Source organism: Trachypithecus francoisi, unplaced genomic scaffold (assembly GCF_009764315.1).
Source record: "Trachypithecus francoisi isolate TF-2019V2 unplaced genomic scaffold, Tfra_2.0 Lachesis_group13, whole genome shotgun sequence".
NCBI classification, from domain to species: Eukaryota; Metazoa; Chordata; class Mammalia; order Primates; family Cercopithecidae; genus Trachypithecus; species Trachypithecus francoisi.
In genome coordinates, this window is record NW_022681458.1 from 67490508 (window position 1) to 67508339 (window position 17832).

The 17832-nt window shown below is 43.3% G+C and overlaps 1 protein-coding gene across 2 annotated transcripts in view; it reads left to right on the top strand.

Moving 5' to 3' along the window:
* Nucleotides 1–8606: 8606 nt before the first annotated feature.
* WIPF1 (WAS/WASL interacting protein family member 1) overlaps nt 8607–17832 on the top strand; it is a 146117-nt gene continuing 136891 nt past the window's right edge. The window contains exon 1 of one of the 2 annotated variants that reach the window (XM_033231074.1): nt 8607–8759. The gene's annotated coding sequence lies outside the window, so the exon portion shown is untranslated. The remainder of the gene's footprint in view (nt 8760–17832) is intronic. The other variant, XM_033231078.1, reaches the window with a different exon arrangement.

Consider the following 17832-nt stretch of genomic DNA (forward strand, 5'->3'; position numbering starts at 1 on the left):
TGACCATTACCTAAAAGAACACAAAATGGTCTCCTTCTTGGGCTTTCCCGGGGCTGGTGCAGTGGGCAATTTGCCCTAAAAATGAGAAAAGGAAGTTACCAGAAGGAAGAAGCAGGACAAGGGGCTTTCTGTCCTTGGACTATTGAGTGTTAACTGCAACAAAAATAAACTAATACTGTTTGCTTCTTAAGAGGTGCTAGTCCTGTGCGTGCATTTGCATTGCAACAAGTAATTGTTAAAAGAGGATTTGTCCTGTGTTTCTTTACTGATGGATTTTAATTTTTTATCTTCTAAACATCCACCATAAGGGATCTATTAATATTTATGTTGAGAATCTTCCTCAGGATGAGTTCATCTAAGTCAATGTTAACTGATAGTCTTCTTTGTGTGTGTGTATATCTTTTATTCTATTCCATTCCCCGTCCCTCAATTTCCTATTATCCCTGGCTCTTCAAAATACTCTTGGAATGTTTTAATTAGTGCCCCCATTACCTTTTAAAGAGTTGTCTCACCAGCCGGGCATGGTGGCTCATGCCTGTAATCCCAAAACTTTGGGAGGCCGAGGCGGGCGGATCACCTGAGGTCAGGACTTCAAGACCAGCCTGGCTAACATCTTAAAAGCTCACCTCTACTAAAACTACAAAAATTAGCTGGATGCAGTGGTGCACACCTGTAGTCCCAGCTACTCAGGAGGCTGAGGCTAGAGGTTCTCTTGAACCTGGGAGGTAGAGGTTGCAGTAAGCCGAGATCATGCCACTGTACTCCAGCCTGGGCAACAGAGTAAGATTCCATTTCAAAAAAAAAAAAAAGAGTTGTCCCCAGATCACTCATATTTTAACTGCATCTTCACACAGCATTTAAAAAGATAAATATCAATTAGCACAGTAAAGTAAATGCAACCTTTCCTGACCTCTCCCATGTCTTCCCCTCCAGCAGGGTTAAAGCATGAAAGCAACTGCTCAAAAACATTCCAATTTGCACACGGAGTCCCTGTGAATGTAGCCATCAGGAGGGAAAGGCCTGCCTCGAGCCCACTGGGTTCACCCATTTCTTGGTTATTGTACTGTTTCCACTTCTCCTTGGGCCCTCCAGCTACACTGCATTCTCTCCCAAAGTGAGGCTCCTGGATCCTTGTTATGGCTGGAGAACAACCTCTGGAAAACCTTGTGCCTTGGCAGCCCCTCAGGTCCTCAGCGGGTACCTTCATCCATACCTGAGCAGTGAGCAATGACAGGCGTCAGAAGACAGGAGCAAAACAGACACCTTCAAGTCATTAAGTCCATTCTCCAGGTAAAATAAAACCTGCAGCCCACATGGGCTTCCTGACACACCTATCCTGGATCTGCCAGTTATGAGTTTAAACCCTGTACCTTTCTCACTGGCCCAAAGGTAAGGAGGACCAAGAACCAACGATTGGATCAATTACCTCTGGAGGCAGGCTTCCTGCCACCACCCCTCCCTGCCCACAATCCTGGAAACTCAGGATTAACTGCCTTTCAGTTCCTCTTTTACATGAAGGAACCATGGTGTCCTGTTCCCAGGAAAGTCCCATTAGGGAGAAGCTGTGCCTGCCCATGCCAGATGTTTTCCATTCACCCCTCCAGGCCACTGTCACCATTCTCCACCTGTTCCAGGCCAGGGAGGCTGATCTGCATGGACAGCATTGTGGGTTTCCTGTCCTCTGGCTTCTGAGTGAGCTCACATGATGGGTGAGCTGGCCAGGAGAGGAGTAAAGTCAGGGTATTTACCCCTTTTTCCCTCATCCCACTGGGTCACCATGGCTTGCCATCATTCTTGCATCATCTAGGGTTGCAATTCCTAGAGCTGAAGCCACCCTCCCCAGGTTCTGGTTCACATCCCCTCCTCTTCAGGCCCAGCGTGGTAATGGCCCCCTGCTGTACCAGCTCTGCAGCATGGCACCATCCCTTGTTCCTTTCCCTAAACTCCTTTGTAAACAATTCGTTTACTAAGCTTTCCTATAGCACCTCATTTGAGAAGCTTTCTGTTTCCTGATGGACACTGCCTGCTAAACAATCCAAACAGTAGCTTAATTAGCCAGTTTTTGGTTTCTAATGTGATACTAACAGGAAAACAGGTGAGACTACTGAGCAATGATGATGATAGTGATGGTAGCAACAAAAACAATGAACTTTTCTTGAGTCCTTATTAAAGTCAGACACTATTTATATTATTTGACATGTATTAATTTACTTTAAGCCCATGACCACGTAGTGAAGAGCAAAGAAAGAAGCCTCTAAGATGACCTCAATAACCAGGGCCAGCTGATATTCATATTTATGTGCCACACTCTTACCTTAAGTGTGGGTTGTATTTAGAGACTTGCTTCTAATGAGTAGAATACAGCACAGTGATGTGATGTCACTTTCAAGTTAGGTTACAAAAAGACTGTGGCTTCCATCTCATGTGTCCCCTCTTGCTCAGTCACTCTGAGGGAAAACAGTTGCCATGTTGTGAGCTGCCTCAGGGAGCCACCCACATGGCAAGGAACTGCTGTCTCCAGCCAACAGCCAGTGAAGATCTGAATCTTGAAACAGCCATGCAAATGAACTGGAAAGTAGCTCGTCCTCCAGTCAAGCCTTGAGACTTGGCTGGCACCTTGACTGCAGCCTTGTGCGAGATCCTGAACCAAAAACACCCAGTTTAGTTACCAGATTCCTAACCCACAGACGCTAGGAGACAATAAGTGTGTAAGTCACAAGTTTTAGAGTACTTTGTTACACAGTAACAAAAAAATGATTACAAAGGGGTGCCATTATTATTGTCCTCATTTTACAGATACAGAAACTAAGGCTTAGATACCTGCCCTAGGTCACATTGGAAATCAAAAAGGCAAGATTGGTAGCCAAACAACCTCACTGAGCGCTCATGCACTTAACCATTGCACATGAAACAGTCTATGAGGGAGTTTCTTTATAAGAATTAGCTACTTCCGTTTTTATATATTGTCATTGGAAGTACAGACTGATACCAACATTTTGGAGAGCAATTTAGTAGTATCCATCAAAAAGTGCAAACACTTCCATCTTGCAATTCCAACTAGCTAATGGAAGTTACTTCTGTGAGTCAGGATACTAAGAAGAATGTAGATGCATGAGCATTTAAGAGCATGAATGTTTATTACGCATTTTTAAAAGACAAATAACTGAAATTAACATAAATATCCACTAAGAGGGGCTTTGGTTGAATTATGACACGTTATACAGTAAAAGACTATGTAGTTCTTAAAAAAGAATGAGGTTGATTTATATTTAGAGAAATGGAAAGACAATCCTTGTTACCTATGGTAGGCAAAATTCTAAGATTTTCATCCCCTGGTGTGCACACACTTTCTCTCATTTGTTCAATCAAACACTGATCTAGATGCCGCTGTGAAGGGATTTTGTAGATGTGATTAGGGCTGCATTTAAGATATGGAGATTGTCCTCAATGGGCCTAGCGTAATCACCTGAGACCTTAAAAGGGACTAGGCTCTTCCAGGTAAAAGAGACTAGAAGCATGAGAGGGATTCAACATGAGGGAGATTCTCTGTTGCTGGCTTTGAAGAAGAAAGCCATGTTGCAAGCAATGCAGGTGACTTCCAGAAACTGAGAGCAGTCCCACAGGTGACAGCCAACAAGGTAACAAGGTCCTCAGCCCCACTGCCATGAGGAATTGAATTCACAGGGCCAAGTGACCTGAATGAGCTTGGAAGTGGATTATTTTCTCCAGCACCCCCATATAAGAACTCAGGCCACCTGTGATACCTGTGAACTGAATCACATCATGTCCTGACTTCTACAGAGCCATGAAATAATAAATGGATGTTGTCTTGAGCTGCTAAATTTATGGTAATTTGTTACACAGCAACAGGAAATGAATGCGGATTATTTAGCGGAAAAAGAAAAATAAATTAGAAGAAGATTTACAATATGATCCCATTCACCTGGCTTTCATTAAATATTTGTTGATTAAGAAAAATAAAAATACATAGAAAAAAGACACAGGGAATAATATATATCCTACTATTAGTGGCTATTCTGGTGAATGGGATTGCGGGAGACTCACTTTCTATATTTTATGCTTATAGAATATTTGAATTGTTTAGAATAAGAACTATTTTTAGTAAGGAAAGAAAATGATAAAGTCAAAATATTTACTAAATTTGCTATCTCAGACTAAAGCTTAAATTTCATCTTGTTCAACTCTTACTGTCTTAAGTCTTTTTTGGAATAAGGTGTAGTGTAAATAGGTAAAATATTTAGCTCTCAAGAGCTCAGTCCTTTCAGTTTTGGATGTATCTATTAAATATATGCTGAGCATTTTTTAGGTGCAAAGCAGCTTCCTTCCTTCCTTCCTCCCCAATACATCCTGATTCTTCACAGTATCCCTGGCCTAGCATGGTGCTGTCGTCCCACGTAGCATTCCGTTTCCTCCCTGCATTGATGCAGAAAAGAAAACTGAAGCTAGTAAACAGCCTTTAGCCAGATCTACCTGAATCTCAACAATTCTTTCCAACAATAGAAACAGTATTTTCTTATTTTGCTATTTGGGACCAAGGAATTTGGATGCCAGTCAATTCAGGTCATTCACACCAGCAAAAGCTCAAAAGAGGGAACAAAAATAGGAAGTAAAGCCAAGAGACGGTATTAAGTAGTGGTTAAAACAAGGGTGTTAGCATCAAAATAATCTGGATTTGGAAGGCCGCAAGCTAAGTGGTCTTGGGCAAGTTACCTAAGCTCTCTGAGTCACAGTTTTCTCATCTGTAAAATGAGGACAAATATCTAAATCACAAAGTTACTGTAAGAATTCAGTGAGGTACTCCGTAAAAGCATCTCACTTATTCATCAAGTGGTAATGAATACTGAGAATGTGCTGGTGCTGGGAAGACTGTGGTGAGCCAGGCAGGCAGGTCCCTTTGCCTACTCTCTCCCCCTAGATTGGGGCTACTATCTATTGGGGAAGAAGTAATTAGAATAAACAAATGCTTGTTATAAGAGGGGATGTTCTAAGGCACTACTAAGCTAATTTAGAGGTCAAAGTAAGTCCCCAGATGGCAGTTATGAAATGGTAAGCAAATACATGTATTTAATGAGATTGTGCCCTGCTTGGTTTGTCCTAGTTTTGCATCTCAGCATCCTTCTATCTACCTCACTTCTCCCTTTTTCCCAAGATCACTGTAACATTTCTAGCCTAGCTTAGTCTTCAAGCAGCATCCAAGTCATTTTTTCTTATTAACTCATTCATATCAAAGTGTACATGACCACAAAGGTTTAGCATAATACCTTTGCATACTACTAACTTCGATGTCTTCATTTTAAGCCAAAATTTGGCATCACCTAAGGTAACAAGGTGTCTGTTGAAGAATTTTAGGGTTTGATATTTTTTATCTTTAATTTTTTAACTTTTTAAAATAATTTCAGACTTACAATTAAGTTGCAAAAACAGTAAAAATGTTTCCATATACACTTCACCCAGCTTCCTCAAATGTTGACATCTTGCATAACCATAGGCAACTTATTGAGACTGTCAGAGGCATGTGAACCAGAGCAACTCCACCTTAAATAGGAGCTGGGTAAAATGAGGCTGAGACCTACTGGGCTGCATTCCCAGACAGCTAAGGCATTCTAACTCACAGAATGAGATAGGAGTTCAGCACAAGATACAGGTCATAAAGACCTTGTTAATAAAACAGGTTGCAATAAAGAAACCAGCTAAAACCCACCAAAACCAAGATGGCCACCTCTGGTGGTCCTCACTGCTACACTCCCACCATCACCATGACAGTTTACAAATGCCATGGCAACATCAGGAGGTTACCCTATATGGCCTAAAAAGGGGAGGCATGAATAATCCACCCCTTGTTTAGTATATAATCACGAAATAACCATAAAAATGGACAACCAGCAGCCCTCAGTGCTGCTCTGTCTATGGAGTAGCCATTCTTTTATTCCTTTACCCTCTTAATAAACTTGCTTTCACTTTACCCTATGAACTTGCCCTGAATTCTTTCTTGCGGGAGATCCAAGAAACCTCTCTTGGGGTCTGGATTGGATCCCTTTTCCTGTAACAAAACCAGAAAACTACCACTGATAAAATACTATTTAGGTTTTGACCTAATTGAAAGAAGTGTTAAAAATTTGAAGAGAGAGAACCAGGGCCATTTTGGACAACTGATTACTGGCCTTATGAGTGATTTAAAACAATGGACAATTCAGAACACAATTTATTTTTGGCTTTCAATGATGAAATGAAGGGGGAGGTATTTTACCTTTCCAATTTTCTTTGTATATATTAATGTTGAAATTCCCACAAATTCCTGAGAAACATAAACTCAAGGGTCCTTATCTCAACAAACATTTAATCAATTCCATACAAGGTACTAGGAGCTCTGCTGAACACTAAGGAACCAAAGGTAAGATTTCCTATTCACTTGTGTGCCACTACTCTGCTCATCTTTAAGGAGATTATCCCATTTAATCCTTACAACAATCCCAGGAGGTAGGAAATATTGTTATCCCTATTTTACTGGAGCAAAAAATTGAGGCTTGGAGAACCCTTATTAGTTTCCTCCAAACCCAGGAACGAGGCAGCTCCTGGGTTTAATTTCCTTGCTACACTGTGGTTAGTGCTACTGATATGTTTTCAAGTCTGGAGCAATATATTTATATGTTAAACTGCTTGTCTTCATTTTATATAAAACATAATACATGCGTATTACCATAGAAAAGGTTTAAAAAGAAAGGCAAATAGTTAATGGACCTTAAAAAGATGGATGCATTTAGACAAAAATTTGCCAATGAGAAGAGTTTCCCATGTTACTAAATGTCTTTCCCAGAGGGGTCATTGTATCTGTTAAAAGCATATCAAGATACACCTGTGCACACTGGAGTGGTACAGAAGCAGAGAAAGCCAGGAGTTAAGGTCCCTTAGCACAATTCCGAAGTCCACCTATTTGTAACTGCCTAATGGGTTCATCTTGCCCACTGCCTAGACAGAGCCGATTTATCAGGACTGGGAAATTGCAACGGAGAAAGACGGGTTCACACAGAGCCAGCTCTGCAGGACACCGGAGTTTTATTATTACTAAAATCAGTGTCCCTGAGCATTCGGGGATGAGTTTTTAAAGATAATTTGGCAGGTAGGGGGCTTGAGAAGTGGGGAGTGCTGACTGGCCAGGTTGGAGATGGAATCACAGGGAGTCAAAGTGAGTTTTTCTTGCTCTTTTCTGTTCCTGGGTAGAATGCGAGAACTGGTTAAGCCAGATTACCCGTCTGGGTGGTGTCGTAGTGTGATCCACTGAGTTCAGGGTCTGCAAAATATCTCAAGCACAGATCTTAGGTTTTACAATAGTAATGTTATCCCCAGGAGCAATTTGGGGGAGGTTCAGACTCTTGGAGCCAGAGGCAGCATGACCCCTAAACTGTAATTTCTAATCTTAAAGGTAATTTGTTAGTCCTGAAAAGGCAGACTGGTCCCCAGGCAAGAAAGGGATCTTTTCGGGAATGGGCTATTATCAATTTTGTTTTAGAGTCAAATCAAAAACTGAATTCTTTTCTAACGGCTACACCCAGGAGTGAACAAGGACACTTTAAAGGTTAGAAGGAAGATAGAGTCGGTTGTACATATGATTTCTTTCACTGCCACAATTTCCTCAGTTATAATTTTGCAAAGGTGGTTTTATATTCTCACCTTTCTGCTTCTATTCAAAGGGATACACAGCCTTTATATTTTAACAATATGATCCAATGGTTATTACACTGAGCAGAACTTTTTGTTGTTATTCCTTTCAAATGCACACTCTCAGTAGCTATATCGTCTTAGTGAGTGAATGTTAACTTTTCTTTGGGGCCTGGAGGTGGCAGCTCTCAGAGCTGGTCAGAACCCCCTGATGAGCAGGAGTTAGCTCGGGCAATGGAGTAGAGCTTCAGTTTTCTCCACGTTTGCTGTGGATCCTACCGTATTTAAGGATGTGGGTGGCTGATGATAAATCCATCCCCACTGGCAGTAAAACGATTCAATTCCACCCGACTGGTGAGGAGAGGCCGCATCTTTCCCAGCACGCTGTTACCACACAGTGGGCAGGAGTCAGATGCGTGTGGACCTTGGGCCTCTGTGGGGTTCACCCAAATTTCAAATCCATTTTTTAAAATGAATTTGAATTTCAGATATATGAAAGTTGGACCCTCTTTATTTGAGAGCAGACGGGAAAGCGTGGGAAAAGGCGTTCCTTCCCGCTCGGAGAGAGGGGACGCCCCCACCCGATCCCCCTGCCAGCAGCCGCAAGAAGGTGGAGAGGATTCAAGAGTTGGGGGAAAAGGCCCTGGGCTAGACTCCCCTTCCAGTTCCCGCTCCTCTGCAAACTCCTGTCCCGGGCGCCCTGGCCTCGGTCCCCTCGCCGCGCAGGGGAGCGGGATGGAGGAAACTGCGAACTCCAGCCCCGACCATCCGCCCCGCCGCCCTCCTCTGCGGGAAACTGCGGGCGCGGAGCCCCATTGCCGGCGGGGCAGGCGGGCGCGCGGAGGGCAGGGCGCGGGCCGGCGGGGCCTCGCGGCGCGTCCACATGTGGCGGGGCGGAGGGGGGGCCGCGGCGCCGAGAGGGAGGGCCCACATCTCGGCGAAGTTCCCGGATGGTCGCAGCCTCCGGGCGCTGAGCGCTTTTCCTGCCCGCCCGGCTCAGCCCTTCGGACCCCGGGAGAAGTTTCCCAGAAAAAATGCGCAGCGCGGCGCGGGGCTGTGGAGTCGTCCGGAGCCGCTGCGCGGTAAGGGACGCGTCGCCTCTGGCGCGACCCGGGTTCCGGGCTCCCGGGTTGGGGGGGAACCCCGGGAGGGGCTGGGCTCGACGGCGGGGCTTGGAAGCGCCGCTTGGCACCGGTGACGCGGGTGGGGCGACTGGGGACGTCGAGGCCGCGTCCCCTGCGAACGGTGGGCGCGGGCGCGCGGAGGCCTGCGGCCCGCGCGTCCTGCTCCCCGCTGATGGCCCAGGGAGGAAGCGGCGGTGGACGGCCGGGGGTCCCGCGCCTAGGGCTGGGCTCACCGCTGGGCTCCGCGGACCCGGGCCGCCCCATGGGGCTCGGGACCCACGATCTCCGTAGGTCTCGAGCAGGGGCTTCGCGGCGATGCCCTGGGGCCACACCTACACCCCAGCTAGGACGGTGGGGGACGTTCGGGCATCCCCCGGGGCCGGCTCAAGCTCTGGCACCGCCCGCCTGCCTCTGTGGGAACCGTGCCCCTCCCGCGCTCCAGCCCGCCTCCCTCCCGGCACTCCCGGGCGGCCAGCTCGCTCCAGGTCGGCGTAGACCTTGGAGACACTTCCAGTCCCTGTCAGTGCTTTTCGCCTGGAGTGGGGACGGGGTTTCGGGGAGTGCTTCCCTCGAACTCTCCAGACAGCTTCACTTCAGTCTCGCGTCCCCTACCTTTTTCTACTATGCACACTTTTCTTTTTAAAGAAAGAACTGTTAGCGTTTCGAGTGTAAGGGAAAGAGCTGACCCAGTCGCTGTGAGCCTTTGTTAATCGCAAAGAGCTCTAAATCAGACCACTGGTGGTTGGTTAGACTTTGAGCTCTTCGCGATTAACAAAGGGTGTGGCTGTGTGAGGAACTGAGCCTGGCGAGGTCTTCTGGTCCTACTTAAATCCCGATGGAATATTCCTTCTTCAGCCACGGGCTCCTGGCCTTATTGAGTTCTCTGGGAAGTTCTCAAGTTGGCTTAGTGACCAAGTGGACTTGGTCCCTTTTACTGAAAAGCGTGTGTCCATCCTGCCCCCTGGATCTTCTCTGGACCCCACCCTACTCCCATTCCTCCATCCCTGGCTGCGTGTAGCCCCAGACTCCAGTCGGGTGCAGCCGCAGAGCCCGTGAACAGATTCCACGCTGGGTGGGTTTTCTTTTGCCAGCTTCCCAAAGCGATGTCAAAACAATACTGTATCTTGATTTTGAGTCGTTGGTAGATTTTTCCATCTTCAAAAATGCTTATTTTTGTAATGGATAAAATAACTCCAAGAAATGTTCTACTACAGTTTGTAAATCATCTTTTAAGTTCTTGAGGTGAGAAAACCCTTGATAGGCTATCAGCACTCTGCCTATTAATCCCTTTCCACTGCACACAACACTGCCTTCTACTGTGACTGTGTATGTCTACCTGGCTGTCAGCCCTACAAGGCTGAGTTTCTCAGGAACCTGGAGGTGCTATAGTCTGCATATCCCCAGCCACCCGTGAGAGCCCATTACCTGTTGAATGGAAATGTTCAAACTAAACTCTGCAGATGTTATGAAACCAGTTCAGAAATATTGTCTTCCTCCCTGGGACTTATCCAACCCCTGCCATAACTTTGGCTCTATGAAAACACATCAACTCTTTTAGGTTGTGTGACGTAGTGCAAAGAGATTTGTAAGCAAAGTAAGATCAAATTCTGGGATATTTAAAGAGAATGAGATTATTTCTACCTGGGGGGATTCATGCCTCCTTCTGTTTGTTCATTTTACAGATTGTGGTGTGTTCAGCCCCTTTCTGGTGCCCTTAGGCATATCATTGCAGTTTGAGCCTCACTTGTCTCATCCAAGAAATGGGCTTGATAATCTTTGCTCTACATCCACTACAGGGTATGAGGATCGAGTAGGATAATGGGGTGTGAAGGAAGCAGCAAAAAGCAGTATGATGCAAGGGCCATCCAGATACCATGCGGTGTGTAGCACTAAGACACAAAAGCTATAATGAGCAGAAAGGTGGGTGGTGAAAAGAGGGTAGTATGCCCTGACCTTGTACATTTGCTGTCTCAGGTGCTATGACCAGACATGAGACCCTTTTAGCAGACAGTATTCATTACTGGGTCTGTATCATTGTCTTTGCTATTTCAAGGTATTCCTAACTATGGTTATAATTGTAGGAACATAGGTGATTTCCACAACACATACTGAGAGAATAAATGAAACAAAAGTGCCTTTTATTTGTTGCTGTAACCCCTTTACTTTTAAGCATCTGATATTTGGCATTTTACCTCCCAGGGCTGTGGTCTTCCTGAAGCCTTCCCTTCAGTGTGGTCTACTGAATTCTTAATGGTTTCCACACAGAGCTCTCTCTGCTGCTGTCTCCCAGCAATCCACAATTATACCATGGTTCTTGAAGGCTTGGTAGGCTTGTTTATCCCTTGTGGCTAGCAGGGACCCACAGCGAATCAGGTCACAGTTGGAATCAAGCCAGATACTCATTGAGCATTGTGGTTCCCTGCTAGAGGTTGTAGTTATACTCTGTGCTAGGTAAGGGTAGAAAGGAATATGTAGCTCAGAAAGAGACGAAGTCTGCACCTGAATGCTTACTTTCTGGTAGAGATGAGACACGATTTCAAACAGCAGGTATGCAGGCAGAATTTGGTAAATAAGGTGAAAAAGGTACAGACCAAATACAGGGAATTCAGAGGAGTCCAGCTGGATGGAGGCAGTCCTTCATTCCTTTGTCCACTTAACAAATATTTGTTTACTGTGTGTTTACTGTGTGCCAGGCATCGGAAGACTAATAAGCACATTCACATAATGTGCCACCATCTCTGCTCCAATTGAGGAACAGTTTAGGCTTCACCTCCCTGTGACAGATGAGTACTTCCTCACTCAGCTCTAACTTTTGTTTGCTAGGGCGGACATTTGTCATTTGTTCCTCACTCTGTAGGTATTATGGTCAGGTCAAAATGACTTAAGTCTGTCCCTTGTATAGTTTTGAGTAATGAAAACTCCAGGTGTACTAAAGCCCCCAGAATATCTTCAGTTAGTTGAGTGATGCTCTTCTGCTTAATACACTTTAACTAGTGTGCGAATCCTTAGCCATGGGTGTGACAAGCAGCTTATAAAGGTGTGATTCTATAAGTCTGTGGTACACGTTCTCACTCATAGGTGGGAACTGAACAATGAGAACACTTGGACACAGTTTGGGGAACATCACACACTGGGGCCTGTCGTGGGGTGTGGGGAGGGGGGAGGGATAGCATTAGGAGATATACCTAATGTAAATGACAAGTTAATGGGTGCAGCACACCAACATGGCAGATGTATACATATGTAACAAACCTGCATGTTGTGCACATATACCCTAGAACTTAAAGTATAATAATAAAAGAAAAAGAAAAAAAAAAAGAACCTAGTAAAATCACACACACACACACGCACACACACACAAATAAGTCTGCGGTAAGACCCAGGAATCCGTTTTTTGAAAGCTTCCCCAGGTGATATTGACGTGCTACTGGAGGGCAGAGTTTCCTAATGGGTAAAACATGGGCCAGTCCCAACACTGTCTTTTACAAATTCTTTCTATCTTCACTTTTTTTTTTTTTTTTGAGACAAATTCTTGTTCTGTCGCCCAGGCTGGAGTGCAGTGGCGTGATCTTGGCTCACTGCAGCTTTTTCCTTCCAGGTTCAAGTGATTCTTCTGCTTCAGCCTCCCGAGTAGCCGGGATTACAGGAGTGTGCCACCACCCCTGGCTAATTTTTGTATTTTTAGTAGAGATGGTGTTTCACCATGTTGGTCAGGCTGGTCTCAAACTCCAGACCTTGTGATCGGCCCACCTTGGCCTCCCAAAGTGCTGGGATTACAGCCATGAGCCACTGCGCCTGGCCCTGTATCTTCAATTTTGAATTGAGAGTAACAATGCTTCTGTAAAAGGATTGTTCTAAGGGTCAGATGAGGTGATGCATGTGAATTACTTAGCAGATTGTCTGGGACAGTGTCACTGCTCAGTATTTGTGGGCTATTGTTATTATTAGCATTAGCATTACTTTTATCAGTGTTAGCCTGAACAAAATACTGTTGGTATTCCTTTCTCCGTAGGTAAATACCAAAAAAGCCTAAACACAGGAACTACTTTTGGTGTAAATTAACATAGAACAATAACCCCTTAGCTGTCTGTAGTTTACCAAGTGTTTCATGTCAGTCATCTCATATATTACCAGCCCCCAAGGAGAGATCTCACTGAAAAGAATCTTAGTATTGAGGGGCTGCCAGCCTGCAGTATCTGCTTACCCAGTAAAACCTACTCTGTTGAGGTTGTCCGGACAGATAAAGGACGAGGAAGCAAAAACAGGACGTCACTTTCCTGGCCCTTTGACACTGGGAAATACCAGGTTAACGTGTTGTGGCAGTCACACAGTGGCCATCATCAGTGTAGAGATGACAGTGGATTAGATTGCATGAAATGCCTGATGTAAAACACCTAATAACACGTGGCCCCAGGCCAAGCTGCTTTGGTCACAACTACAGCACCTAAGCCATGGGATGAGGGTACCACTGCTTCTTCTTGTGGCCGGGGATCAGAAACTTTTGAGTCCTAGGAAGCATGCTTAGCATTACAGAGACTGCAGGTCACAAATATTGGTTGAGAAGTCAAAAATAATAGACTATGCTAATAGTCAATAAAATAAAAATTTAGCTCAACAGGAGATACAATTAGCTACAACTTTTGATAAACAGGGTTCACATTGAAGGAACATGTTGCTATGTAACATTTTAGCATCGCTTACTATGGGTATATGTATTTTTCTTCTAATAATAATCCACCTTTCCAGCATAACTAAATTTCTTCTTTTAATTTCCTTTTCTCTGTTATATTAAGTGAAGGAAATTCTTCAAAACTTTCTATGATCTGGCCCAAACATTTAAAAAATCTTTCTTTCCTTTCTTTCTTCCTTTTATTCTCTCTCCCTCTTTCCCTTTCTTTAATATTATCACTTACTATATGTTATTTGAGTCATTTGATGTTCACTTACCCTGAGAGGTAAGTTCTGTTTGTTTATGTGGAACCTGAGGCTTAGAGAAGTTAGGTAATTTGCCCAAGGTCCCACAGTTAGTGACAGAGCTATTATTCAAACGTGGAATAGTCTGATTGCAAGCATCGCACTTTTAACCTTGAATTTCACCATCAGCCTTATTATGCACTACTTTTCATGTACTGGGTTCCAGCTAAACTGCACTTTACTGTCTTATGCTGTTGCATTGCCCGTTCTTTTCACTTGCATGTTGAAGCCTATAAGAATCTTCAGATTGGTCATGATTACTTGCTGAAAAGTCGAAATAATAGACTTTGCTATTACTCAGTAAAAGAAGAATGTTGCTAAAATTAACGGGAGACACATTACCTACAAATTTCACTAGTTTAGGAGCTTCGATAAGCATGGTTCACGTTGTAAGAACATGCTTCTTAACAAGAACCAAAATGTTCTCTTCTCCATTTGCTGATTCTGCCTTCTCTTAGTTTCCGTCGCCGTTGTTCTGGGCTTCACCGGTGGCTTGAAATTCACCCTGTCTTGTATTGCAGTCACTTGCAGGCATCTCCCTTGTTAGATTGTAAGCTCTTTCAAGACAATTACTTTTTAAAAAATCCTTTTTGTATTTTCTCAAAACAGTAGATTCTTGTATAGTAGGTTGTCAATGTTTGTTAAAGGATGGCTTATTTCTTCCACTCTGTAAGATTTGAGTGGATTTTTCATGAAAGCCAAACAGATCTTTGTTTTGCAGAAGGGTATCTGGTTTCTGAAGATGCTAGCAAACAAATTTGATCCTAAGAGTGGTCTTTCACGGTAAGTGATATATATAAGATGACCTTTTTTGTTTGTTTGTTTGAGACAGGTTCTCACTCTCACCTAGTCTGGAGTACAGTGGTGCCATCAGTTTGCTGCAGCTTTGACTTCCCAGGCCCAAATGATCCTCCTGTGTTAGTCTCCTAAGTAAGCTGGGATTACGGTGTGCACCACCATGCCTTGTTTTGTTTTGTTTTTTGTGGAGATGGGGTCTCCCTTTGGTCTCGAATTCCTGGACTCAAGCGATCCTCTCGCCTCGCCTCCCAAAGGGCTGAGATTACAAGTATGAGCCATCATGCCTGGCCACAATGTGACATTTTCAAATTCATGTACATAATTAGCTTTTTATGTCTTCAAAATTTAAAAAAACCCATGATTCTTATAATTAAGAAGTGGGAGGTTTTGTTCTTGTTGGGAAAGTAGAAGTTATTATTGTAGAACCTAAGAAGTGATATTTCCTGGTCTAATACTTATATCTGGTTCACTTCCACGTAAATGAAGTTGGAACTCTTTTGCCCAGTAGTTTTGAATCCCTTGCTTTGGCTGAGAAGAGGATAAAACCTAGAAAGAAGTCTAAGCAAGATTGGGTGTGGTGGCTCACTCCTGTAACCCCAGCACTTTGGGAGGCCAAGGTGAGAGGATGGCTTGAGCCCAGGAGTTCAAGAACAGCCTGGGCAGTATGGCAAAACCCTGTGTGTACACAAAATACAAAAAGTAGCTGGTCGTCGTGGTGCACGCTTGTAGTCCCAGCTACTCGAGAGACTGAGGTGGATCCCTCAAGCCTAGGGAAGTGGAACCGTGATTACACCACTGCACTCCATCCTGGGCAACAGAGTGAGACCCTGTCAAAAGAAAAGAGAAAGGAAAAGGAAGGGGAACAAGGAAAGGAAGGAAGGGAGGGAGGGAAGGAGGGAAATATCATACTGTATCCCATAAATATGTACAATTATTATATATTCCTTAAAAATAATAAAAGCAGCCAGGTGCTATGGCTCATGCCTATAATCCCAGCACTTCAGAAGGCTGAGAATTGCTTGAGCCCAGGAGTTTGAGACTAGCCTGGGCAACATAGTGGGACCCAATCTCTACAAAAAATACCAAAAAAAAAAAAAAAGCCAGGCATTGTGGTATGTGCCTGTAGCCCAGCTACTCAGGAGGCTGAGGTGAGAGGATCGCTTGTGCCTGGGAGGTTGAGGCCACAAGTGAGCCATGATCATGACACTGCACTCCAGCCTGGGTGATAGAGTGAGACTCTGTCTCTAAAATAAAGTAAAATAAAAGCAAACAAAAACAAGAAAAAAAGAGAAAGAAATTAGGTAACATCTCTTCCCCACGCCTTCATGCCCTTCCTCCCAAGTCTTAAGGCCCACCCTCCCACTCCTCCCCTCACGTCCCCACTTCCCCCACATACAGAGGAAACAAACAAAAACAACATATTGTATTTTAGAACCTGGAAAAGGTTTTTGTTAACCACAAGTCCGGGTGCTCAGTATGTGTAATTTGTAGTCATTGCTTCTATGTTTTTGCTGAAAATGTGACTCGTTATCACTCTTTAAAAATTATATTGTACTGTTGACCAAGCATGGTGACTCACACCTGTAATCCCAGCACTTTGAGAAGCTGAGGCAGAAGGATCACTTGAACCCAGGAGGTCAAGACCAGCTTGGGCAACATAGCAGACCCTGTCTCTACGAAAAATAAAAGTTAGAAAATTAGCCAGGCATGGTAGCATATGCTTGTAGTCCTTGCTACTTGGGAAGCTGAGGCGGGAGGATCACTTGAGCCCGGGAGTTTAAGATTACAGTAAGCTATGATCATGCCGCTGCACTCCAACATGGGTGACAGAGCGAGACCTGTCCCTAAAAAAAAAAAGTAGATAAAAATAAAAATTATATTGTAGTTGTGAATTTGTTCAGATTACAAAAGTATATGTACTTGCTATAAAGAAGACAAGTAAAATGGAAATATATAAAGATAAGTCAATAAATTTTCTCCTGTTTCCCTTAAATTCTAACCCTTTGAAGTGATCAATATTATCAATTCCTGAACTTTCTCCTTGCTTATATAACTATGTATAAGTATATATGCACATATACAGGTTTTTCTCCTAAAAATAGAATTGTATTACATATTAATACATTATGCCACAATTGTGTTTAATATAATAAAGCATCATAGACATTCTCTCCAGAATAAAAAACTCACTTATGGCATGGCTGCTTAATATTCCACAATTTAACTATTCATATTGTTTCAAGTTTTCTTCTACTACAACAGTTCTTGGAACATCCGTGTATGTGTGTGTGTGTGTATATTTGAACCTGCCAACTTACAGAAGCTTTTTTATTTCTGTCTGTCAGAGTCTCTAAAGCAGTATTACTTTCCAAAAGCTGTAGTAATTCACAGTCTCACTGACACTATTTGAAAATATCTGTTTCCCCATATCTTTGCCAGCATAATTCATTTTAGAAGTATAACTTATAATCCTTTTTTTTGATTTTTTTTTCAAGTTTTCTTTAGGGAGCATTTGTCGCTATCTCTACATTTAAAAAATTCACTTATTTGAATTATTCATGCCTGTCTTTTCCTTAGTTTTCTAATTTCTTAATCATAATACATATGATTTGTCTTCTAGAACTGAAAAAGAAAAGTTCATGGCTAGACTTACAGAGCTTAATTGTTCTGTGTTGAAATAAAACAAAACACTTGATTTCTGTTTATAGTAAAGTAAATGTAGACCTTTCAGTTCCAATTTTCCTCTTCTAAAAGTGCATTATTTAAGAAATTGTCTCAGGAAATATAAATGTTTTAATGGGAAAAACAGAAACTTACAAAATACAAAGATGGGAAATTTTAAAGGAGTTTTAAGCCTGCAAAGCTGAGTTTCTCTCTTGAATCCAAAAATCTGAAGACAAAGTTTCTTTGAGACCATTAGTTATAGGTTGTGCTGAATTACATAAAGAGGAAAAAGTGAATCATAGCAGATAGGAATTTAAACCTGGACTGTTGTTGAAAGTCCTTGCGCTCATTGCTCCTGCTTGTTTTTCTGGGAGGTGAGTTTAGATTCTTCTTCTCATGTCCTTGCCGTTGCTGAGCTCATTATAAAATTATTTGTATATAACTCCAGCAGTACATTGGTTAATCAGAAACAGCTGTACAACTGGATTCATTTATAGGAACGGAATAACTAAATCAATCAGCAAAATTTCTTGTATTTGGGTAGGTTGGGCCAACATTGTGCAGCCCAGAATAATAGTGCTTTGTAACTAACCTG